The sequence below is a fragment of the Leucoraja erinacea genome, chromosome 14 (genome assembly GCF_028641065.1).
Source record: "Leucoraja erinacea ecotype New England chromosome 14, Leri_hhj_1, whole genome shotgun sequence".
NCBI lineage: Eukaryota > Metazoa > Chordata > Chondrichthyes > Rajiformes > Rajidae > Leucoraja > Leucoraja erinaceus.
This window is the reverse complement of record NC_073390.1, coordinates 11,268,721-11,296,582: the sequence shown is the minus strand read 5'-3', so window position 1 is coordinate 11,296,582 and position 27,862 is coordinate 11,268,721. Positions and strand designations below refer to the sequence as shown.

Sequence of the window (27,862 nt, the reverse complement as noted above, 5' to 3'; positions counted from 1 at the left end):
CATTTGTTGTGTTTTGAACAGACTAATGGAACAAGCAGCTGCTAAATGTTCATGTCCAGATATAATCAAGAAACTAATCCTGGTTTAAATCTATGAAGCAATTAATGTCTACAATATAAAGCCTCTTTTGTTAATCGAAATTTCAGTCTGTGAATGTTTGGGATAGTTAGGCATGGTTTTTGGTTAGAAAAATATTCTTTAGTACTTGGTTGTGCTGTTAATTAAAACCTTTCGAATAATCGCATTAACCAAGCTTCTTAAATTCTCACAATTTTATACAGATGTCACCCAAAGCAAAAGTACTGTATTTCTTTCAGACAATCCCATTGTTCTACATATTTCTCATATTTTCCCATGACTTAGACTGGATGAGCCAAATTGGTTCCTTCTCTGGTAGCCCCAAATAGTAACACTATCATCACATCCCCCGACTTTCTCATGTGCCAGAAATGTTCTGATTCTCCTGCTCATCTCCTACGCCATGGACTATTTACAGTAACCAATTAACCTGCTGAGCATCACGTCTTTGGAACGTAGGAGCAAAGCAAAGCACCAGACGGGAAACCCGCGCAGTCATGGGGAACATACAACCCCCACGCTGGTTATAACTGAACCCTGGTTTGTTGAGCTATGCGACTACCTGGATTTCTCATAATTGACCACCAAATAAAAATGTCCGAAACTCCAAGAGGCAAGTTTTAGCTGAAATTAGAGTCAACCCAGATTACTCCAGCACGTTTTGTCTTTTTTCTGAGCATACGAAGTACAGAGTTGGACAAATCACACTGTTTTGTGAATCACGGTAAACATCTATGTGTGTGTGCGCACAATGTGTGTTGGAAGAAACAATCAGTTGGGAGACATGCTGAAACTTACCGTCTGAGAATGGTAAAGAGCCAAGCAATAAAATAAAAAGGTACAACCAATAAAACTGAGTTATAATTTTGTTATGCATAACAAGGAGAGAGATTATCCCCCGGGTGCCATTTTAAACAGCAATTTGGGATTGCATGGAAAATAGTCAAGAATTGACCTTTTTTTCCCCTTAACAAGGAGTTTTAATTCCAAAAATCACCATTACAAAAGTAGTGGAAAGATCAAAACTGCCCACCAGTTTGCAAATATCAATCTTTAAATTATAACATTATCATCATGATCCATGACACACTCAAACCCTACGATGAAAAATTGACCATTTACCTGTTTATTGACGAGACCCTGAATACGGAGAATGAAACAAACAAACCAAATATTAATTCCATCTGAAGTTAGAGTATTATTTAAAACAGTTTATTCTGTTATGGTAATTCTGCCGTGCCTGTCTTTTTTCTTTATTTTCCTTCAGGGGGGGTATAGGGTTAACTTTTAATTTATTATCTTTTTTTAATAAAAAGACACAAAGGTCTGCAACTTTTCCGTTTTGAATTGCCAAAGCTCTCTGCATCCCTGAAGCAGAGCTGGAGATTAGTACCAGTGGGGGATAAAAGAGCTCTCCTAATCGGAAAACCTGTGCCAAGCCTGAGGCAGCAACTTCAGGTCTGTGGCCCTCATCATCTCAGTAATGTCTTCTGCAAATGCTCACCTCAGCAGCAGAGACCAGAAGACAATTTATGACATGGGTCATCACAGGAGGGGAGAGATTGGGAGGAACCCATTCTGCATACAATCTCCAAGTTACTTGATTGTGCAAATAAACAGTCGCATCTTATGTGTTGTGGACATATCGAAAACCAGGGATATCTAACTTAGTGTCTATCACTCATAAATGCCTCAAGGAAACTGGTTGAAGCTTGTGCACTTTATGTTCAAAATGCACTTCAGGAGGTCAGATTCCATTTGGATATATAGAGTAAAATGCAGGAATCTTAAGGGCGCTGATTTACATTCAGACCATGAGTGCAGCTCCCTGGAAAAGATAACACAGCTAGATAAGGTAATGAAAAAAGGCATTCGATATCGTCACCCTCATCCTCTGAGGCAATGAGTATAAGAGTTGTATAAAACATTGGTCAGACTGCACTTAAGAGTATTACGCATTATTCTGGTTATTGCACTATAGGAATAATGTAGTTGCAATACAGAGACCGCTGAAGAGATTCGCTGATCCTTTTCTGTCTGACCCGCTGAGTTACTCCGGCTTTTTGTGTCTATCTTCGGTTTCAAACAGCTTTTGCTGTTCCTTCCTACACAGATTCACCAGCATGTCGCTCTGAATAGAGGACTGTAGTTATAAGAAGAATGGATAGGCTCACTCTCCTCTCTCAATGGAACATAGGAGGCTGAGAGGTTACCATATATAGGCTTACAAAGCTATGAGGGGCAAAGTCTGTTTCCCAGTCCAGGAGAATCTATAAACTTTAGGGCACAGGTTTATGGTGACAGGGGAGAAATTTAAAGAAGACCTGAGAGGTAAGTTTCTCACGTGGAGGGTAGCAAATATTTTGAATGAGCTGCCAGAGTGGTGGAGGCAGATACTATTAAAATGTTTAAGAGGCTTTTAGACGGGTAATTGTTCACAAGAGGAATACAAGGATATGTGCCCAATACGACATGTCATTAATTTGTTTAACAAAATCTACCACTTTTGAGCTAAGTCGACCTAACAATTGTAATTTGTACCAAACAACATCGCATTTCTATCAGTGTCTCCTGAGTACTGGTTTGAACCTTTATGTAAAGTTGGCTGACACGTTTCCTATACTTCCAGAGTCTTCAAGTCATAGTCAGTGGTGACATAGTCTTCAAGATGGCGTTGCGTGCACAACGCGAGTCTCTGCATCTCTACAGTTTTCACAAGTTAGTAGTATTCTGGTTACTAGTTTCAGTATTTTTCACTCGGTACAGTCGAGCGACCCACATTGTACATATTGTTTTAACCAGTATTTTACTACTTTGCACTCTGATTAGACGCTAAACTGCATTTTGTTGTACCTATACTTGTATTTGTGCAATGACAACAAAGTTGAATAAAAAATTTTTTTTAAATTACAATGACTACACTTCAACAAATGATGTGTCATTTGCTATTAAGTGGCTTGATTTGCCCCCAGTTTCCAAAAGGCAGTGCATAAATACAATTCCTCCTTTCTGAATAAAACAGGGTTTTCAGGTGGATTAAATTGACCAACTTTTCATATCTCACAGAGGCCAATCTGGTGATCTAGTAGGAATCAGTGGAGGTTTGGTTTAGAATTATACTCCCAAAAACTGTAGAAAGTTAACAAGCTTCATCAAGAATTTCTCCTTAAGATACACTCAATGGAAGTACGTGTACTTTGCCTGTTTGTCCATAAAAGCTATAGAACTAGCCAAGGAGGTCTACCCCACAACAGAAGGGGGAGGAGTTGTACAGTTTGATAGTTACAGGGACGAAGGATCTCCTGTGGCATGCTGTACTGCATCCTGGAAGTCCCATTCACTCAATTCAGCTTATCAAGGTGAAAGGATGTATTGAAAAGAAGAATGAAAGATAATCTAATGCAATGGGGAGAAAAGTTTTGTTTTCATATCTTGATAAAGTTGGCAAAATATGAATATCCATTTGGAAGGAATTGGGTCTCCAAACTTTTTACTTCCCCGAACATGAAACTGTTTAATAATTGAATCAGGCTTTTGCCAGTCAGCAAGTTTCATTGGCATTGGTTCAAATGTGTCCCACTGAGAATGGGAAAATAAGAAGTGAAGCCCACAGGACATTAACCAGACTTCCTTGTTGGGGATTTATGAGCCAGCACATGTTTTCAGGTCAACACGACTTCAACATGTAGAGAAATTTTAATCTGAAAGAGATAATCATCGTAAATAGCAGGTCTTCATAAAATATCCCAGTGCAAGGTTGGCCTGACAGCTCATTGTTCACCGACAGAAGCAAACTGTAGAATGCAGGTAAAATGCTCACTATTCCAAAATCCATGCAGGGAAATGGCCTGGCTGCATTTATCCAACAGGTCTGAAAAGCATCTCCAGAGACTTTTCAAGCAGAGTCTTTCCTTTGAACATCACAGAGGACACTATCAAGGTGTCCTGCAGCATTTTGTGTCTATCTTCAGTATAAACCAGAATCTGCTGTTCCTTCCTGCACAATGGGTCAAACCAGACAGATGCATCATTCACTGATTTGCTGCTCTGTGTGGCTGCCTCAGGAATAGCATCAGAAACTTGGGAGCAGGTTATCCCTGATGGGAACTGATACAAGAATCTAGATTATCACTCTACCTTACCAGTGTTTATTTTCTGAAGATGATGGTTTGGCACCTCTCAAGAGATTAGCTTTTTCACATCCAAAATTCAGAAGCATTCAACCACAGATGAAACTCATCCCGTTTAGTGCTCAATGATTTTTATTTCAGGTTTAAACTTGGCATTTTTAACTTGCTCAAATTGGAAACTTGTAAGATTCTTCACTTTTAGTTAAACCAATCCTTAACAATTAAATGATTATTCAATTTCCTTGTGGAAAAATAATGATAAAAACCTAAACCAAATTGCGTTCTTTAATTGATAGTCAAACAGATGGCAATTGTAGCTACTAGAAGATTTGTGGTTTCAGGCCAAAATAACCCAGAATCATTTCTCTCGGAGATTGTTTTGAGTGTGTAATTAGCTGTGACATCCAGAATGTGATGGACATGTAAAGAAAACAGACAGACAGATGGCACTGCTCAATATCTATTTCACTTCCATCTGAAAACCAGCTTTGGTGCCTAGGGATCAGGAAATCCTCAGCTAAAATGTCACAAAGACTCTACTGTTCAATGAGCTAATCCTTCATTGTTAAGGGATAGAGAGTTGGAAAAATAACCTTCTTTGGATCTGGAAATACAATAGCAGTAAGCAGTTCACGATCCAGAGGCAATGATACCCCAGCTTTAGCTCAAAGTAGGGAAATTAACCAGCTATCACCAGTCTCCTTCCTATAAAGAGCGTAAAACATAAGCTCACTCTGAAGAATCTGCTTAAAAAGTTATCAGGTCTGTTTAGTATTTTATATTACCGATCGCGTCGTGTGGAATCACTTACAAAAATACATTCTGGTAATTCCTTCATCCTCCTTCCCAGCTGAAATCCACAATAATCCACCATTCGATGCCAATTACTCAAAGCCCAGGAAACCAAGTGTGGGTCGCCCGTTTGTAAATGATTGGCCTCACCCAAGCTTGATTTCCGGAGTCTGAAGATTTATGTAGTTGCTGATACTCATTGTGGGGTAAAGTCACTTGGGCTCCATTTCATTATTAAGCGCACGTTGCCATGAGAGATGAGCACGTCAGGAAAGGAAGCATTCTGTGGAGACATGGCTTCTGAACTCTCTCATCCAGCCTACCCGCGCCCAAGTTTAGAATGTCAGCGGTCAATATATCTTCTTCTCTTGCAGACATAAACATCAATTTGAGCCATTCCTTTACTATAACCCCCCATCCCCATCTCCCAGTTCGAAATCAGGCAACTCAGCTGAGGTCAACAAATTGTCCTGGGACTGCATTTCTTGCAGGGCTAAACCCCTTAATATAAAAACTCACAACTGGTACATTTGCACCCTGAAGCATTGAAGCGAGTCATGGAAGAAACACATAGCTGTACATATTTACAGCAGCATAGTTAGGATGCAGAGAATTGGTAGATAGTATTAAAAGGATAATGGAAAGAGGGACTTTAATTAATCTTAACTGCTGCACTTGATGGTACTTCTATAAAGTTTTCTTTCCTACTCATTGCTGTTTCTCACACAGTTCATACCCAGCACAAAGCAATTAAAATCCAGATTACAGAGATGTTATAAACAGAAAAGATTACATTCACAAACCAAGTCCAGACCTTGGATCCCACAACTCTCTTGGGTAGACCTACAAATACTACACACCAGGTTAACAGCATGTTCATCAAAATTGCAAGACCAGATTAAATGAAAGGATTTTAACACCAAAGATTCAATAGCTTTAACCGCCTTTTTGAAGAACTTATAACTGGAGGATTACAACTTGAAAAAAATCAAAACCAATCTTCCATATATTGTCCTGCATTGTTAATTTATGGTGCATTTCACAAAAGAATGTAACCAATGTATTTGCAACAGATCCTCCCCAAACCACTTCCTAGAATGTTCACCAGAGAATTCGAATGTCCGTAATTCATGTCCATAAAGTAAGATAATACGATGTCCATTTCCCCAAACAATTCTGGGTTTGTATTCCAATGGTCTGAACATATTTCTAATGTTACCCTTAAAGCAAAATGCTCATAATATTTATTAATAAATATTAATAAATAACAATCTTTATTAACAAATATTATCCAACAAAGAAATGACAACCTAACAGAGAGCATTGTGAGATGAAAAGAAAACAAAGAGAATATTGGGAAAACAAAACAAAATAAGGAAAAAATAACATTTTTAAATTAATTTTTCGCGACTTTTTCGGCGACTGCCGGGAACCCATCATAGATCGCCGAAAATTTTCAACATGTTGAAAATTCAGCGGCGACCAGAAAGACGCTACGACTCTTTGTGTGACTAGGAGACGACTCACGACCATACAGACGACACACTGGCGATACGTCACAGGGTGAAGCCTGTATGGTCAGCCATGATCATATTGAATGGCGGTGCAGGCTTGAAGGGCCGAATGGCCTACTCCTGCACCTATTTTCTATGTTTCTATGAGAAGTCGCCCAAAGAGTCGTACCTTGTTCTGGTCGCCGCTGGATTTTCAACATGTTGAAAATTTCTGGTGACCTGTAACGGCCGATGGCGGGTGCTGGCAGTCGCCGAAAAAGTTGCGTAAGTGGGGCAGGTCTTTAAGTTGGGTGGTCTGATTTGAACAATCTCCAAATACATTCTGTTTACATTGAATGGAAAAGTCAGCTGCAACATACATTTGTCTGCTTTTTATGAATGGAAACTTGATCTCACACAAACCAACCCACTAATTTCACATGGGGTACGTGAGTTGAAATAACATGGGATGTCTCCACAACCTCTATGTCACAGTTCACAGACCACAAATTCAGCCTAATAGTGCTAATCTGGGTTGAAGAAAGTTCATCCAAAACATCGCTCTCATTAACAATTCCCTTCTCAAAACCTTTGTCTATCTGCAGGTACAAAAATACCCTAGATAGAATCCATAAGATTCACAATTTGTTTATGACTTGTCCATAGCTCCAGTGTTTACAAATTTTTGATATACTCATTCTTATCAAGTTCTGAATCGCATACGACCGCACCACCCGCCACCTGGCCCATTATCAAATCCTTACTCTTGTTCTCAAAACTCTTGTCGAGTCCACCTTGGAAACTGTCCGCCTTTTGTGACCTGTTTGCCTCGCCTGATAACATTATCTACTCAACTGGCATTTACTAATTTGTAGATATTAATTTAGAAGGCTTGACAATAATGCAATGTTATGTCCACCAATCATTAATGTACAGGAAGGAACTGCTGATGCTTGCTTTTAAACCGAAGATATTCTCAAAATGCTGGTGTAACTCAGCGATACAGGCAGTATCTCTGGAGAGAAGGAATGGATGACGTGTCTATCTTCGGTGTAAACCAGCATCTGAAGAAGGGTCTCGACCCAAAAAGTCACCTGTTCCATCTATCCAGAGATCTTGCCTGCCCTGCTGAGTTACTCCAGCGTTTTGTGGTCTATCCAATTATTTGTAACACCTTTTGCCCCTGTTCAACATATAAAAGAATTTCCATCAGTATAGTGTAGGCAAAAAGTCCGCGAGCCCATGTACCTTCGTACTACAGACTTGTTAGTTTTAAACCGAAGCTTCCTCAAATGATGGATCAGCAACAGGCAGTATCTCTGGAAGACCTGGATGACGTTCCTTCTTCGGTGTAAACCAGCATTGAAGAAGGGTCTCACACCCCGAAAAGTCACCTGTTCCATCTATCCAGAGATCCTGCCTGCCCTGCTGAGTTACTCCAGCATTTTGTGGTCTATCCAATCATTTATTTGCCCCTGTTCAACATATAATTTCCATCAGTAGAGTGTAGGCAAGTAGCCCATGTACCTTTACTACAGAGTTAGTAACCCAGCTTCCTCAAGGATGGATGCAACCAAACCACAAACCTACCCTTCCTCTTTGCACAATGTCCTTTATAACAATCTCGGGGGAAATTGAAATAGTTAGAAATTGGCTAAAGTTAACAGTTAGAAATTGGCTAAAAAGGAATTGTGCGTCACCTTCAAATTCTAAGGGAAAGAACTACTTCCTTACTGAAAATTGCAAATGATGATGATTAAATAATAAATGTCTGCACGGAGCTGACATTTTCATTGAGTGCTATATAAAGTTTGACAACTGTTTTCAATGACAATTGAGAAAAAGCACACTTGTCAAAAGTGTAACAGACAGCACTATCAGGGATTGTGACAGCATCAGTGTCATCAATTGACTGAGTGATGGGTGAGTAATTGCATGACAATAGCCTAGTTTAAACCATTTACTTCCAACTGTGAACAGCAACCAAAAGCAAAACAAAATACACCAAGTTAAATCCAACTTTTATTACTGGAGGTTTAGAAAACATTTCATAAAATCTGCAGCTTTTTTTTACCTCCTGCATTTTGAGCCATCTATACTTGTTACAATCCTTTATGTTGAAGAGTACGCATTCAATCAAATGGGATAGTGGAAAGTCCAGAGAAAAGGTAGGCCACTTTACATTAGGCAATCGCAAAATAGCCCACCTCTCTCACCCATCCCCACCAAGCCAGTGATTCCATCCACCTTCATTCTATTCATCAGGAAAGCCATAACAGAAATAGAAAGAGGTCATCACTCAATGCTAAGAAACGTTAGTTAACTTGACAAGAGTTTGACTATGCAACTGTGATTATAAAGTGACAATAGAGGGAATTCCAGACAGCACTTCCTCTCCATTGACTTTTTATTCAAGCCACAATAATCACCTACTTGGCATTTTAACAAGCAGCCTGCGAATGGGGCTTTAGTTCCGAACCCAAGATAGAATAGAGTAGGACACAGGACGGGCAATAAAGGAGAGTCATTGGGCACAATGCAAAATGGAAATCAAAGCACTTGACAGCAGGACATGGTTTGGCCACCCAATGTTTGATCAACATTGCAATGCAGCATAATTTGGAATCATTTTAAGCAAATAAAGCCATATTAGAACCATTGACATATGTGTGTTTTATTGCTGTTCAAAAAATGATATTCATTCTGATCAAAGAGATCAGAGCTAAAACCCCATTCTCAGGCAGCATAAAAATACCATAACATCCACATTATTTATAAAAAGTCTTGAATAGCTCAGCTGGTTTCTCCACCACTTTGTGTTTTGCTCAAGATTCCAGCATCTGCAGTTCCTTGTATCTCAGTCAAAATATTTTTTGGTTCAAATTATAAGGTTCTTTACTAAGGAACTCTAACTGTCAAGAGTGCATCAGCAATATGCAATATGAATCTGACGATATTTTATGAAGGCTAATATTGATTTCAAAATGAAAACTGATGAGTTACTCTTTCCATGTCAATTCTTTCTGTAAAAGCCATTTCCCTTCACTATCCTAGATTGTAACATTTTTTGCTAAAGGATAAAGTAAATGAAGCTAAAGAATGATGTTTAGCTCATCAACATCATTTAAAAAAAAATTTTAATTGCTTTTTTTTTTTCCCTTTTTCCTTCCGCCCACAATATTTAATATGTAAAAGAATATATGATTCTGTTCCATTCTGTTTGTAGTTTGTTTGGTTGTTTGTTTGTTTGTTTTTTGCACAAAGTCCGCGAGCATTGCCACTTTTCATTTCACTGCACATCTCGTATGTGTATGTGACGAATAAACTTGACGACTCGACTTGATCTTGTGTTGTGCTCCTTCTACCTCAGTAAGACAGGGACAAAGAAGATATTGTTTTCTTCACATGATAGTGTTAGATGAGTAGTATTGATTCAGCCACCTACTTCACATTTCTCCCTTGCTTATTTGCAATGATGTGCATGGAACTGAAGATCAGGGTGAAACACACTGGGCAGCTGATATGATCATCCCATTTCCACTTCCAAACAAAGTCAAGGTTATCCAGAATGTTATTTTTCCGTAATTGTTGCAATTCATGGCAAAGAGAGGGAGTCTGAGCAAAAATCAGAGCATGTTCAATATTTTTACATCAACCAAAACTCATGGACAGCAAACTGATTTACAGCCTTCCAACCTTCAGAAAGGGGCGGCACTGTTTTGTAATTTGGAATAATCTTATTACTCTTGCCGATAAAATTCGATTACGTTTAAATTTCAGTAATATTATCTTATTGTGTTTATCTGTCGTGGAATCTTTAGCATTATCTAACTCTAACTGTCTAATTTCTTGTTCTAACAACAATTGTTCTGTCTTATTCTTTTTATTTTGAAAAAATTGATATGAAATTGTAATCCCTCTAATAAATGCCTTAAAAGTTTCCCATAATAAAGAAGGTGAGGTACCTGGTGTATCATTTGTATCAAAAAAAAAGTTTCATTTGTTGTTTTAAATATTAATTGCCTTGTAAGTCATTTAAAATATATGTATTAAACCTCCAAAAAGATGTTTTACCCGGTATTCCCTCAAATTTTACTGAAAATGTCAACGGAGAGTGATCTGAGATACTATTAATGTGGTATGTTGGATTGATTGTATATATTAATTTCATATCAACTCAAAAATAACAGGAACATTTTGAGTTTGGTGACAAACCACATAAGCTTTTAGCTCGCCAACTGAAAAAACAAGAAAAGGAAAATACTATAACTAAAATTAAGTCAGAGAAAGGTGAATTACTAATACTACCTAAAGATATTAATAATAGATTTGCTCAATTTTACCAAATTTTATACACATCTAAAACTAAAATAGAAGATAGTAAAATTATTATTTTTTTAGATAACTGTAATCTTCCAAAACTGGACCTTTTGGAACAAGAGGAACTTGGAGCTCAAATTACAATCAAAGAAAGAGGTGAAACAATAAAATCGTTGAAAAATGGTAAGATACCGGGACCAGATGGTTTTAGTAATGAATTTTATTAAAAAATTCCATGAGATAACAACCCCTTATTTATTTAATTTATACTCCCATGCTTTTAAAGAAATCAAACTACCTGAAACACTAGCAGAATCAACTATTACACTTATTCCTATTTAGCTCGTACAGGGCTATATCACTTTTAAATACAGACCAGAAAATCTTAGCAAAGACTTTAGCAAGAAGATTAAGCAAATATATTAGTAAATTGATAAACCCTGATCAAACGAGGTTTATACCCAAAAGGTACTCATTTAATAATTTGAGACGCCTGTTTAATATAATGTACTCACATAAAGTAGAGGAAGAAGATATATCAATTATTTCTTTGGACGCAGAGAAAGCATTTGATCAGGTAGAGTGGCAATACTTATACAAAGTACTGCAAAAATTTAATATGGGAGAGAATTTTATAACATGGGTAAAATTATTGTATGATAAACCGATGGCAAGAATTTTAACTAAAAACATGTTATCTCAAAAATTTCAGTTACCAAGGGGTAATAGGCAGGGATGTGCGTTATCACCCCATGCTATTTGCCCTTATGATAGAACCTCTGGCTGAAAGTATAAGAATTCATCCGAATATTCAGGGCTATAATACTAGGGACTCAAAGAATAAAATTTCATTATATGCAGACAATAAACTTTCATATATTACAAAGTCACAAACGAGCATACCAAATGTATTAAATTTAATAGAGGAATTCGGATCTTTTTCGGGATATAGAATAAACTGGAATAAAAGTGAAATCATGACATTAAAACCTCAAGAACCTACACACTTACTGAAGTTCCCCTTTAAAATCGCAACAGAAAATTTTAAATACTTGGGTATTCAGATTACTAAAAAATATAAAGCATTATTCAATGCTAATTTTATACCTTTATTAAATAAACTTAATCCGCTGATTAAATTTTGGAAAACACTCCCTTTATCATTATTAGGTAGAATAAATGCAATAAAAATGAATTATTGGAATGAAGCAATGAATATTAAAGCTGACTCACAAAAATTAATATCATATTTATATAATAGTATTTTAAATATAGACCTACCATCGACAGAGGTAGAGGGAACTAATGATAAAAATTACAAAGGTTACATAGTAAAAGTACTTGATATATATTCACAAATGTTCGATTAATGTAAGACATAATCTAATACAATTTAAAATGTTACACAGATTATGTTACTCAAAAACAAGATTGAACAAATTTTACCCAAATATATCCCCCATTTGTGATAAATGTTTATCCCAAAACGCAACTATAACACTCCTTTGTTTCCTGCATAAAACTTTATAGATTTTGGAGTGATATCTTTGAAATATTTACAAAATTATTCAAGATAAGAATGGAACCTAATACTGAAATGATTATAGTTGGCGTAATGGAACATGGGAATAAATTGAACACATCTCAAATTTTATTTTTTAATTATGGTTTAATAATAGCAAAAAATTAATACTTAAATTTTGGAAAAATACATCAATACCAACGCTTAAAATGTGGATTGCAAGCGCGTTGGACACCGCACATCTTGAGGAAATGCGATTCCTCCTAATGGATAAAACAGACCAATTCATAATGAGTTGGTCTCCATTTGTCGTCTTTTTGGAATCATATGGTGCAACACAATTGTAAAAAATAACTGTTTCAGGACTGGACGAGGGATGGTCAAGATTATAAACAATGATCTCCTTACTTTTTTTTTTTTTCTTTGTCTTATTCTCTTTTTTCTATTTTCTTTTTGTCAACTTTATTTACTCATTCGTCTTTTTTCTTTTTCTTCACACACTATATATCTCATTCCTTTCTATCCTTTACTATCTAATTTATTTTTATTATTCTCATCTTTCTTTATTATAACAAAAAAAAGAAAAAGCTGTACATAAAATGTATTATGAAAATATATATTAGGCACTTTGGTGCCATATGACTGTGCTTACTTCTACTAAAATAAAATATTTAAAAAAAAGAAAGGGGTGGCACTGTGGCACAGCTGGTAGAGACCTACCAGGTTTGATCCTGACCTAGGGCACTGCTTGTGTGGAGTTTGCATGTTCTCCCTGTGACCATGTGGATTTCCTCCGGGCGCTCCGGTTTCCTCCCATATCCCAAAGACGAGTGAGTTTGTAGGTTAATTGGCATTTGTCAACTGCCCCTTGTGTGCAGGTAATGGATGTGAAAGTGGGAAAACATGGGACTCGTGTGAACGGGTTACCAATTTTTGCTGCAATATGTGAGCTGAAGGGCCTGTTTCCATGCTGTATCTTAAAACCAATCAATCGTCGCGGAGCTGGCCGAGTCCAGAGCGGGTGGAGCGGTGGTGGAACGCTGCTGCGGCACCGACCTCCGGAGATTCGGAGGCTGTAACTGCGGGTCTGGCGGACGGCGGCACCGGGAGCCCGCGGGTCCCTGGAGGGAGACCGCTTTTCAGGGCTCCCGCAACGGCGACTTCTCCCGCCCGAGTTGCGGGGTTGAAGAGCTCCTGGAGCGGGGCCTTACAGCACCACCCCGCGCGGCTTGGAATGGCCGCGGGACTCTGCGAGCGCACGCCGGGGGCTCTAACATCAAGAACCCGGTGTGCTACCTTGCACCACCCGGCGTGGCTTTAATGGCCGCGGGACAATCGCCATCGCCAGCCGGGGGCTTTGACTTTGACTCTGACATTGGGGGGGGGGGGGGGGGGGGGGGGAGTGCAGTGGAGAGATAAGTGTTTTTGGCCTTCCATCACAGCAATGTGATGGATGTTTATGTAAATTATGTTGTGTCTTGGGTCTATTTGTTTGTAATGTATGGCTGCAGAAACGGCATTTCGTTTGGACCTCAAGGGGTCCAAATGACAAATAAATTGTATCTTGTATCTTGTATCAATACTCCACACACAATTTTCATCCCAAGCTATCAAGACAGCTATTTTGTAAATCACAAGACCAATGCCACTTATACTCTTGAACAAATAAAATATGAATTAATCAATATTCATCTAAATTTGATTCAATATTGTTTGCACTTGGCCTTCATTTATTTTCTCCTATTATTCCTTCCCCTCTTTGAATAAAGATTAAGGCAAGTCATATATTGCAACAAAAATAGCTGCAGAAAATGGCTGAGTTGATCTCATTCTAAAGCTTGAGGTGTTAGCTCCTTTCTTTTACTCAATCATTCACAATGCTGTACGCTTGTTTTCCCCCTGATCCCGTGTGCCAAGTATGCAAAAGTTCCATGGGAACTGGGCGACTGCTGCTCACTGAAACCATTGATCTTTTTACTCACTCTGTCAAACATTGACATCCATGGAGGAGTGTGCACTTTCTGTACTTGGTGGTATAATGAACAATGGACTATCAATGGGACTGTCTATGGGATTTTATCTTAAGCTTGACATATGGTTAAGTGAAGTTCCTGGTTAAATGCCAAGGGCTCAGAGAAAAATTTCCCTCTAGAGAGGGAAATTCCTTCAGGAGAGACCAAAAGGCACAGGAGAGCTACAACTTCAACTTTCTTTTCCTTGAAATAATTTTTTAACCATCAGTTTTGAAAGTGGCACATAATAATCAGACTGCCTCAACCATGGCAAGGACAATTAATCCAACACGAATAAATGTTACTCAAATTTCAGATGATGATTCAGTGTAAAGGAGAGGAATACAAACTGTTAATCTGCTTTTTAGCAGGTAACCACAAGTTTGCGTTGAAATCACAATGACTGCAAGCAGAGACACTACAATTGAATCGAAGTATATCTCTAATTCTAGTTTTTATCAAGTGCAAACGCTCACATAATCAAAGCTTAAAATCACAAATTGAATGTTAAAACCTAGCTCGCCATCTACATCACCTTTTATGGCCTGATGTCAAATTCATGTTGCTGAACCTTCTGTAGATTGCATTGCAATATTTACCTGTAAATTGTTATTGCTGTCAAAATTGGAGAATCGTAGAATTGGTAACAGCACAGAAAGAAGCCAAGTGACCCATCCAGTCCATCTTTGCAGTACAACAATGGAGTCAATGTCACTCCCCACATTATAATATTGCACAACTCCACCCTATCTCAACTCATGCGTAACTGAAACCACTGTGCCTCAAGTACTGAAGATAGACACAAAACGCTGGAGTAACTCAGCGGGTCAGACAGTATCTCTGGAGCAAAGGAATAGATGCCGTTTTGGACATCACCTATTCCTGTTCTCCAGAGATACTGCCTGTCCCGCTGTGTTACTCCAGTTTTTTGTGTCTATCTTCAGTTTAAACCAGCATCTGCAGTCCTTTCCTACACGTGACTCAATTACTTGCAGATTAGACTATTCCGAAGGACCATTATTTGGTTTATTTTATTTAAACAACAAGGTCACCTAAATTTCTACTAGCTCTGGCCTAGCGGGCACCTAATCACTTTCACCATTACCCCATGGAGTTGCTAACCAACACTGACTCCCATTTAAGAAAAGCCTCAAAGACTCACACGTCCTCATATCTCACCTATTCTGGGCTCCAAATCATCACTGACTTTATTCGGTTCCACAATTGATGGCCATGTCTTCAGATGCCAAGTCCAGAGCACTGAAGTTCTTTGCATGACCATTTCAATCATTCCACCCCTCTATCCCCCTTTAAGGCACAAAGCACGTTATGTCTAAGTGTCTGTCTCAGGTTTTGTTCCATTCCACTGGAACATTAAGCACGCCGAGAGACATTTTGCTCCACTGAAATTGTTCCATAAATACAAATGATTGCCAAGTCTATCCAGTTAGGTCGAACCCACTTTTGGTGATTTTGAACACCTTTATTAAATTACGCCTTTACTGCTTTCTCTGAGATGAATGAACCCAGGCAGCCTCCGAAAGTTGAACTCTTTCAACCTAGTTTTAGCGCATTCTCTCTCTAAGGCTTTAATATGATTGATAAATGAAACAGAAGTCCTCCAACACGTCACGTGGTAACTTAAATAACTACTTGAACAACATGTTTGCCTAATCTGTTTTCACACAGCCACTTCATTTCTGCCTTCATGGAGCATGATGAATAATCCTCATCCATTGGGGAATTAGTTCAACAGCAGGAATATACATGTCAAGGCAGGCAGTGAGTCACCTGATTTATCTCAAAGGGAGACAATCCTTTCCCTGTTAGAGTCAAAGAACAGAAACCAGAAAGTCAACAAAAAGAAGTCACACATTACGAAAATGTTGATTGAAGGCAGCAACTTTAAACAGCTGTAGATACATGTTATATTTTAGTTCAGTTTAGAGATACAACGCCAAAACAGGCCCTTCGGCCCACCAAGTCCGTGCCGACCAACGATCCCATACACCAGCACCATCCTAAACACAAGGAACAATTTACAAATCTTTTTTTTAACCGAAGCCAATTAACCTGCAAACTTATATGTCTTTGGAGTGTGGGAGGAAACTGGAGCACCTGGAGAAAACCCCACACAGTCACTGGGAGAATGTACAAACAGAACCCCTAGTCAGGATCGAACCCGTTCTCTGGTGCTGTAACTCTACCACTGTGCCCTTCCCTGAAGACATTGTAAAAATTGACTTTCCCACCACGTTTTATTTCTGCCTCAGTTTTACGCAACAGTGGACAGGAATGTTCCTTGAGTAGATTTGGCCTCCATTGCACTTTGAACGTATCTGAAGCAGCGCATTCCCCCTTACAGGCGCACAGCGGTAGAGTTGCTGCCTTACAGCGCCAGAGACCTAGGTTCGATCCTGACTACGGGCGCTGTCTGTATGGAGTTTGTACGTTCTCCCCGTGACCTGCGTGGGTTTTCTCCGAGATCTTCAGTTTCCTCCCACACTCTAAAGATGTACAGGTTTGTAAGTTAATTGGCTTGGTATAAATGTAAATGTCCCTAGTGTGTGCAAGGATTGCTGTTCGGTGCAGACTTGGTGGGCCGAAGGGCCTGTTTCTGCACTCTAAACTAAACTAAAGTAAAAACTAAACTTGCTTTCATTTATCATTCGACTGATGGTTTGCAGTTTATGTCCATATCCAGGGTGAGTAGAGGACAACATATAGTCAGTGCAGTGCACTATTTTGCAAACTATCCCCACTACCACACCGCACATTATCCCACTATTGTGTCTGAGAAATAAGAAATATTTACCCAGCACATTGTGACCAAAATCATTTACTGGAACTTTTTGTTTCTATTATTCTCCTGTCTGACCTTTTAGTTTGGTTTACTTTAGTTTAGAGATACAGAGCCCTTCGACTCACTGGAGAAATATTCCAGCATTAGCACGGAAACATCTGGAATTGCATACAGATGTGACTAGATATTTATCCATCAAGTGGTTTATGACTGTGCTGCAACTTGCTCAGTTTGCATTAATGATGTAATTCTGAGGTTTGGACTATATTGCACACTTTACTTCAATTCTGCCACTACACTCGAACAAAATATCTGGACACTGCAAAAAAAAAACACAGTTTACAATTGATTTAAAGGATTTCACCAGTGACTATTTGCAAGTTTTACAAAACCTCCTTCAAATTGTTCTCAACACACCTGCCTGTCCAGTCTACCTTCTGTGATCAGAAACCTTGAAGAGCAGCAGTTACTAAATCCTCTTATTCCATACTGAATCTGGAAATATAATATGCGTTTTCCACATAAAGTTAATTTCTTCTTCTTACTCCAAACCCCGTTGCACTAACTTTCCATAGGAGTGTTCAGGACATTACTTTGCACAACCCAGACTTAAAATACAGTCAGTTATATTCCTTCTTCTTACATTAAATAAAGGTCAAGTCAAGTCAAGTCAAGTCAAGTCAAGTCAAGCACATACACATACGAGATGTGCAGTGAAATGAAAGTGGCAATGCTCGCGGACTTTTGTGCAAAAGACAAACAACAAAACAACCAAACAAATTATAAACACAATACAGCGCCAGAAACACGAGTTAGTTCGAGTGGCGCAAAGGTTGAGTTGCTTCCTTACAGCGCCAGAAACGCGGGTTCGATCCTGAGTACTGTCCGTACGGAATTTGTACCTTCTCCCCATAACCTGCCTGGGTTTTCTCCAAGATCTTCGGTTTCCTCCCACACTCCAAAGCCGTACAGGTTTATAGGTTGTTTGGCTTGGAATTATGTAAAATTGTCCCTAGTGTCCGTAGGAAAGTATTGGTTTATGGAGATCGCTGGTTGGTGCGGATTTGGTGAGCCGAAGAGCCTATTTCAGCACCGAATCTCTAAGCTAAATTAAACATAGAATATGTTTCTCGAATATTTTTCTCTTCTTCGTGTGGTGAGCCAAAGATGATTAACAACTCATTATTGGACAAGCATCCGCAATGACATATTTTTGATTACATTGACATTGACATTGACAGGGGCAATGACATTGCCTCTGGAGTTAATGGATGTATTCTCAGTGCCATCCTATCTCCCTTTCAGACACAGTCTTTGAGGCACATTTCAGTGTGTCTGCCATGGCAAGAACCAGGCAGTGATAGCAGATTCACTTCCCAGTGGGTCAGGCATGTACCAAATGTGTTTTTATTGCAAGCAGTGGTTCTGCAGTGAACTTTACCTGGCAAATCCAGGACTATTTAATTGAAACTAAATTTACCACCTGTGATAGTGGGGTTCAAAAATAGACTCAAAGTGCTGGAGTAACTCAGCAGGTCAGGCAGCACCCCTGGAGAACATGGATAGGTGATGATTTAGTTTGAGACCTTTCTTCAGACTCTGAAAGGTCTCAACCCGAATTGTGACCTACCCATGATCTCCAGAGATGCTGTCTGACCTTTTAGTTTGGTTTACTTTAGTTTACAGATACAGAGCCCTTCGACTCACTGAGTCCGCGCTGACCAGTGATCACCCCGTACACTAACACTACCCTACACACCAGGGACAATTTACATTTTTTACTGAGGCCAATTAACCTGTAAACCTGTGTGTCTTTGGAATGTGGGAAGAAACCGAGAACCCATAGAAAGCCCGTGGGGTCACGGGGAGAACATACAAACTCCATACAGACTGCACCCGTAGCTGTGATCGAAACCTGTTCTCTGGCACTGTAAGGCTACAGGACTACCGCTGCACCATCATACTTGTTAAGCTATTTCAGTATTTTGTGTCCTTTTAAATATTCCAGTGACATAGATATTGTCAATGTTATAGTATCCCCAATTTTTCCTTCAAAATTACTTCAAATCAGTCAGTCAGTCAGTCAGTCAAGTTTATTTGTCACATACACATACGAGATGTGCAGTGAAATGAAAGTGGCAATGCTCGCGGACTTTTGTGCAAAAGACAAACAACAAAACAACCAAACAAATTATAAACACAATCATAACACACATATTCTTTTACATAATAAATAATAGAAGGAAAAATGAAAACTATATTAGCATACCATTTTCACACAAACCATTCAGGTCTGGTGCAAACACACATCCATCTTGTTGCTTTTGGTAGGTTTTGTGACCAATGTACCTGATGCATCTAGACATCCTGTGGAAGGCTATAGACATCTTAGACTCTAATGCACATACCTTCAGGTCTGATTCCAACATGCCGACAGACACAACAAAATTTCCATTACTGTCCACAGTGTGTTTCTACACTTTTCATTGGACATACAGTATTCAACAAGTGCCTGAAGCAATGGAAGGGCAGGATTTGGCACGAGGTCTCTCAAGAGGATGCTGCAACTCTACCCAAGCTCCCCACTCAATTAACTCACAATGCACCAGGTAGCAGGCAGATACCCTTCGAGGGGAATTACATTCCTAACTCCCCTGAAGTCAATGCCAACTAACAAAAGAACAGGGAAGCAAAGTTAAAATCAAATTAAGAACAATGAGAAAAGGCCTGAAGTCAAACCAGATGCCCATGAAAAAGAAACTCAAAAATCTGAGCAAAATCCTCGCAAACAAAACGAATAGTGGAAAGTATTAATGCACTCATTAAAATGGCAAGATATCCAGCAGTGTGTTAGTTTTTCTACTTTTTTTATTTTTTGTTTTTTTAATGTTTTAATGTGTGTTTTTAATGTCTCTCTGTGTGTCTTGTGTGGGGGGTGGTGTGGTGGGGTAAGGGGGAAACCGTTTTGGTTGCCTCCTCCACGGAGAGGCAACTTTTTCCACATCGCCTCTCCCGTAGCTTAACATCGAGGATCGGTGCAGCCGTGCCCGGGGCTGCAGCAGCGGGCGCAGCGAGGACGCTTTTGTCGCGGAGTGGGCGAGCCCTCGCTGGGAATCACAGGGGGGGAGCGCTCCGTTCGCTGGCCCGCGGCAGCCTGAAGCTGCGGTCTACGGAGCTCCAGTTGGCACGGCGTCGGGAGCCTGGGATCCCTCGTTGGGGACCCGGGAGGAGAAGAACTCCGACCGCCGGCACGCGGCCTACTTCTACCGTGGGCACGGCAGGGACTTACCTCCGGAGCGGGATCCCTTGCCGGGGATCTCTGGTGAGGAGTTCCAACAGTCCCTGCAGTCTGCGGTGCTTCTTGCTGCGGCGCGGCGGGGACTTTAGATCTTCAACTGCCAGCCTGCGGCCTACGCCACCTTGAAGCCGCGGTCTCCGGTGGGGAGGCACCGGTTCAGGACTTACCTGGACTTTACCTTATCTGAACATCTGGACGCCCGCAGGGGCGACTGTGGAGGGTTGAGGTCCTGACCACGGGGGAAGATGGAGGAGGACTGGCCAAATTTTGTGCCTTCCACCACAGTGATGAATGCTGTGGTGGATGTTTGTGTTAAATTTTTATTGTGTATTGTGTGTTCTTTTCTTATTCTACCGCTGCTGGCAAATTCATTTCACTTGCACTTTATGTAAACTTTAACTTGACTTGACTTGTCCCCCACTCATTGGGGGAAATCAGTTGCACAGAAAGACAGGTTGAACTCATCCAAAATCAGTACCCCGTTCCTGCTTTCTCCCTACATTCCTTGATTCTGTTATCCCTAAGAGCTATATCTAATGGGCCCGTCCCACTTAGGCGATGTTTTAGGCGGTGGTCGCTGGGAGTAGTCTCCTAAGTCGCGCAAAAAGTTGTAGTGTCTTTCTGGTCATCGCTAAATTTTCAACATGTTGAACATTTTTTGCCGACAGTGGATTTGATGCCAATGAGCGTAGCTTGACTTCTCCTGACGTAGGTGCTGTCGTAGGTTGGCGCCAGAATGACGTAGGTTGTCGACGGTTTTTCAGCGACCTGCTACGACTGTGACAGTTGCCGGCAGGTGCCTAAAAAAATCGCCAAGTGGTACAGGCCCAAAACGTTATTCGTCCCCGGAGGCATATAATCAGTAATACTTAATCAGGAGGACAGTGGGAGAACTAGGATGGGGCAGGGATGGAGAGAGAGCAGGCGTGTGTGCTTGTGCGTGTCTGCAGGTTACAAGGTACATGAAAATACAGATGCAGACAAATTGCTGTCACCACCACAAAAAGCAAAGCGATGACTCACAATCCGAACAAATTAGAGAGAATATGAGAAAAATCAAACACTTTTATATCTCTGTACTTGTGGATTCACAAAGATAACTAACTTCAGAAAACAAAAAAGTCTGAACTGTTTTCATCAAATGTTAGACAAGTTGGCATTATGTTTAAAGAGTGATTCGTCACAATTTTGAAGCTGTCCAGTGTAAAATGTTGCAAACTGCATGTGTGTAACCCATTAAAGAACACATTCAGGGGTAAATAAATACTTGGATGAATATAAATTTGCTTAATGTAATGTTCACTAACAGGGAACTATATGGATAACTTTCCACAGAAGATGGTCAAAGCATTGATTGGAGTTTGACCATCCCATCTCCCTCATCCACACTGAGGACTGAAGCCTCTGGCTACTTTGATGTCATTCCCTGTTGGACAATCATTGGTGTCAATCTCATCAATTATCCTTGTCTCACACAGTTTGAGATGCTTCACTGAATTAGCTTCCAGATGTAGTTGGAGCTGACATAGAGTTCAGCTAAGTGGAGAGTTAAGGTCAGAGCCCCTGCAGCATACAAAAATAGTGGCAGCTGTATGAAACATCGTGATGTTAACAGGCATCTGACAGAGAAACAAGGTGTATGAAATGAAGAGAGGCAGAGACAGGGTGGGGAGCCAATGTCTGCTTCCCAGTGCAGGGGTGTTGAAAACTAGAGAGCACAGGTTTAAGGTAAGAGGAGGCTTAAAGGAAATTGCAGGAGTAAATGATTCACACAAAGTGCAGTTGGTGAATGGAATGAGCTGCCAGATGCAGTATCAGCAACACCATTTAAAATCATTAAGGTAAGAGGAGGCTTAAAGGAAATTGCAGGAGTAAATGATTCACACAAAGTGCAGTTGGTGAATGGAATGAGCTGCCAGATGAGGCAGTGGAGGCAGTATCAGCAACACCATTTTAAATTATTAGACAATAGACAATAGGTGCAGGAATAGGCCATTCGGCCCTTCGAGCCAACACCGCCATTCAATGTGATCATGGCTGATCATCCCCAATCAGTACCCCATTCCTGCCTTCTCCCCATATCCCCTGACTCCGCTATCTTTAAGAGCCCAATCCAGCTCTCTCTTGAAAGTATTCCAGAGAACAGGCCTCCACGGCCCTCTGGGGCAGAGAATTCCACAGGCTCACCACTCTCTGTGAGAAAAAATGTGTCCCCGTCTCCGTTCAAAATGGCTTACGCCTTATTCTTAAACTGTGACCCCTGGTTCAGGACTCCCCCAAAACTTAGCAACTGGGAGATGCCACAGGTTTTGGAGGACCGAGTGCAAGTGTTCAGAAAAACGGTCCCCTCGTCTTGCCGATGTAAAGGAGATAGTTCTCAGCATTGTAACGCACAAGCTCCAGAGATAAACTCTTAAGTTCGCAATGCTGTAGAGGTGAATGCTAGCTTATAGTCTTAAGTGGCTCAATGCCAGACTGTGCCTGACAGCAGAGCAATGGGGGTTTATTGGACATTTTTTGTAAGATAAAGATGGTAAATAACTGCAAGCTGATGAATCTGAAACAGTTTTACTCAAAAAACAAGGCAGACATTGAAACAGACAGAAATATCAGAGTTATCACAATTTGAGTTACTATAAACAGGAAACGTCTGATTATTCTTGACGATGCTTTACTAATAGTGAGCAAGCACAAAATAGTGAGCAAGCACAGTTGTCTGGTGCAAAGGGGAGGCACATCGAGAACTATCCACCAAGATCACATTCAACTTTCAGAGATATGCTGAAATCTGAAACCGCAGCATGTCAGATTTAGGAACACACAAATCCGGAGCTACGCCAAAGACCACTTCTCCAACTTCCATCAATCCACACTTGTTCACTTTCACCCTGGCCCATTGCCTCATTGTCAGGATTTGTCCTCACAGTTGTGATAAAATGCAAAACCTGTGACCACTCCCCATCTGAACATTGGCAGATGCGGGACCCCCCAGGCTCCTTGTCTAGACATTACCAAACACTGGGACCCCTCGCCTGAACACTACTTGAATCCAGACCTCTTGTCTAGACGTTACCATACACTGGGACCCCACGTCTGAACACTACCCAACTCCAGGGGCTGTGCTAGAATGATGGTCATCTCTCTAGTTCTGTCACCCTTGTGCCACAAAATCTTCCAGTTGAACCCAGTGCTTCTGACCCAGTCCCACCCTCAGTACTGGCTGAGCACCTTCATGCAACTGGTGTGCCTCACATATCAATTGCTGAGGAATGAAACTGGTATTGCAGCAGCTTATAACCTCCGCAAATAACAACTACTTCATGCGACCATAAATAGAGGCACAGAACACAATTCACAAATAACCAGAAGGGGGAGATAAAGGGGTGGGGTGAGGGGGTCATACCTTATATTTGTTCACCGTAAATCATAAGCCCAGTGACGTTTTACATGGAATAACACCCCCATTGTTCAGTATGACTAATGTTTGTATAGGTAGAACGTGAAGCATTAATTTCTTCAATTACATTATATGTCACAGATCGCTATGGAATACCAGGAGGCATCTATCATGGTGTCAAAGTATACATGACTCAGATTGTATTACCCTAGAGGTTTCTTTAACTTAATAACATTGAATAATAAAAAAAATATGATGCTTTATATTGGTATGGACTGCCTTCAATTCATTTTTCTGCAATAGTTAAAGTGTGAAAACAAAGTATTCCTTCATAGAGGTTACAATATTCTTCTGCAATCCTCGATGCTTTGAGAATTTTACCTTCATCATACAAAATAAAATGGGATAGTCACGGAATCATACAGCATGGAAACAGGCCCATCGGCCCAACTTGCCCACAGTGACCAATATGTCCTATCTACACTAGTCCCACCGGCCTGTGTCTGGCTCCTATCCTCTAAACCTATCCTATCCTGGCCTCGACTACCGCAGAGGGTAGTCGAGGCCAGTTCATTGGCTATATTTAAGAGGGAGTTAGATGTGGTCCTTGTGGCTAAGGGGACCAGAGGGTATGGAGAGAAGGCAGGTACGGGATACTGAGTTGGATGATCAGCCATGATCATATTGAATGGCGGTGCAGGCTTGAAGGGCCGAATGGCCTACTCCTGCACCTAATTTCTATGTTTCTATGTTTCTAGGTATCCATGTACCTGTCTAAACGTTTCTTAAACGTTATAACAATACCTGCCTCAACCATCTCCTCCAGCAGCTCGTTCCATACACCCACCACCCTTTGTGTAAAAAAATACAGAAGATCCTGCGCCTTCTGTATTATTCCCAGAAATACCTGCCGTTGTTGTTCCACTGTCATCCCTGCTAGTGTCTCTTTCCAGTCAACTTTGGCCAGCTGCTCCCTCATGGTTCCATAGTCCGCTTTGCTCAACTGTAATACTGACACTTCCGATTTTCCCTTCTCCCTCTAAATTGTAGATTAAAATTGTATGGTAATTCATATTTCACTGTATCTTAATTGGTACATGTGACAAAAAAATGACCTTGAAGCCTTGAAACCTCAAAACATTCCACAGAGCCACCTTCCTCAAGGAGATTGATGTACTTTAGTAAATGACGACCATTGCACTTTTACAGAATCCAATCTTCTGGTTATAAACTGTTCATAACCCAATAGTGACAAAATCACTATGTTACCTTGTCCTTAATTTTCCACTGCATAGCCACAAGATTTGTCTGCTCATTGTACAGTCACAGCTAAGTTTGGACGACAGAAAATGACTTCTTGCATTTGTAAACCTAAATTCAACAAAGACTTTCGGAGCAAGAAATTGTTATTCCCAATGTAGAATCTAAGGCAAAGTAACTAATAGCATTTACTGTCATTGCGTAATAAATCAGACTACATTGAAATCTTGTAGACACTGTTTGAAGTATCCTGCTGTGACTATTATACAGGTAATTCTGTCAATTAAACTAATGTAAGTGTCAAATTCTTGTATATCTCCTATATATACTAGAAAAAGTTACACTTTTATATTCAGGTTTAAGTGAACTCTTGTTTAAGAAGGAACTGCAGATGCTGGAAAATCGAATCAGACTGAGGAAGGGTTTCGGCCCGAAACGTTGCCTATTTCCTTCGCTCCATAGATGCTGCTGCACCCGCTGAGTTTCTCCAGCATTTTTGTGTACCTTAAGTGAATTCTTCACTTGGTGACAAGCTAAGTACACAAAGTGACTGAAAACTTACTGGCTGAAAAATGAATATTATAACAATGAAGTTTTATTCCTGTTGAATTTAATTCCTGTTGGAGATCTACAAGTAATTAAAAAGTCTCTCTTTCTAAATCCTCTTTTTTTAAAGCCATTTGTCTTCTATGATTTCACTTTCTGAACATCAGTTTTCAATTTACCAGTTCTTATTCATGCTTCCTGCTTGATGTTTTGCTGAGTTAGATGATGTTTGTCTAAATGAAATCGTTCACTCAATGATTGAGCCACTTGCTGTAGCTTGACCTGCTCATAGATTCCCCATCGAGAGGACCTGAGTGGGAATGATCTCCAGAAACCATGGTCTGCAAATCCTACAGGGAATGGCAATGATCACTCACGTTGCATGATACAGTCTCCGTGAGAAACTGCTCTTAAAGAAGCTGTGGACTTAACATATGGATTGTGAGCACTTTTGGGCCCCATATCTGAGGAAGGATGTGCTGGTGTTGGAAAGGGTCCAGAGGAGGTTTACGAGAATGATCCCAGGAATGATTTAGTTCACATATGAAGAATGTTTGACGCCACTGGGCCGGTATTCGCTGGGAGGGACCTCATCGAAACTTACCAAATAGTGAAAGGCCTGGATAGACTGAGTGTGGAGAGGCTTTTTCTATTAGTGGGAGAATCAAGGAACAGAGGCCATGGCCTCAACTATTAAAGGACGTATCTTTAGAATGGAGATGAGGAGGAATTTCATTACGCGACTTTTTTTCAACAATGTTGAAAATCCAGCGGCGACCAGAAAGACGCTACGACTCTTTGGGCGACTGAGAAGACTCACGACCATACAGGCGACACCCTGGCGACATCTCATGGGGTGAAGCCTGTATGGTCGTGAGTTGTCACCCCAAGAATCCTACCATGTTCTGGTCGCCACTGGATTTTCAACATGTTGAACATTTTCAGCGACCTGCAACGATCTATGACGGGTGCTGGCAGTCGCCGAAAAAGTTGCGTCAATGGGGCAGGCCCATTAGTCAGAGGGTGCTGAACTTGTGTAATTCATTGCCACAGAAGATTGTGGAGGCCGAGTCAAGTAATATTTTTAAGGCAGTGATTGGTAGATTCTTGATTAATATGGATGTCAGAGGTTATGGGGAGAAGGCAGGAGAATGGAGTTGAGAGGGAAAGATAGATCAGCCATGAATGAATGGCAGAGTAGACTTGATGGACCGAGTGGCTTAATTCTGCTCCTACAACTTCTAACAAATTCTAGCGTTTTCCTTGTAGTCTTATGTTTGTTCGGCAAGATTACACAGTGATAGTCAGACATACATTTTGCATAATCTTCATCCATTGTTGCTTGGGACACTCATACAAAGGCATGCTTCACAATATATTGGGGTTTTCTTTGTTGTAAGTTAGTTTATTGGAGTCCAGTAAGATGTACCAACATCAAGTAGATTACCCTGAATAGATAGTGGCAATTCATGTCATATTCCTAAATCCCCTGCAAGCTAATCGGAAAGTCATCCCTCACTCTCCATTCCAATTTCATCTCCAAATACACTCAACATCAGTTGCGTGAGCCTACTTGAATTTTGAGGCAGAAAAACTGAATTGATAATCTCCACATTGCCAATTAATTGCACATATCCCGGTGCCAAAGATTGTCTAGATTCACTTAAATGCCTGTGAACTGTTTGGAAGTGTAATCAATGGGAACAAATCTCTTTCATCATCATCTACTCAACCAATGCACGGTGGCAGAGGCACAGTGAAAGGCATACAAGACAAGGAGGTGAGCCACATGTAGACAAGTAACGTAAAAATACCAGTGGAAAGAGAGAGAGTCAAGAGTGTGTTATTATCATGTGTCCCAGATAGAATAATGACATTCTTACTTGCAGCAGCACAACAGAATATGTGACAGAATATGTACAACTGATAGTTACTTCCTCATGGCACTGGAGACCTAAGTTTGAACCTGACTTTGGGTATTGTCCGATTGGAATTTGCACATTCCCAATGTGACCTTGTTGATTTTCTCTGCTTGCTCCAGTCTCCTCCCACATCCCAAATACACGCAGGTTTGTAGGTGACATGGTCACTGTAAATTGTGTATAGAGTGGATGCGATAAGAGGGATAACATGGAACTAGTGTGAACAGGTGATCGATGATCAGCATAGACTTGGTGAGCCAAAAGACCTGTTTCCATGCAGTATCTTTCA

General features: G+C 40.4%; 1 protein-coding gene across 1 annotated transcript in view; it reads right to left on the bottom strand.

Moving 5' to 3' along the window:
* The window catches only part of LOC129703273 (multiple epidermal growth factor-like domains protein 6), a 288,963-nt gene that overhangs the window by 139,049 nt on the left and 122,052 nt on the right, over positions 1–27,862 (bottom strand). The gene's annotated exons all lie outside the window — the stretch shown is intronic.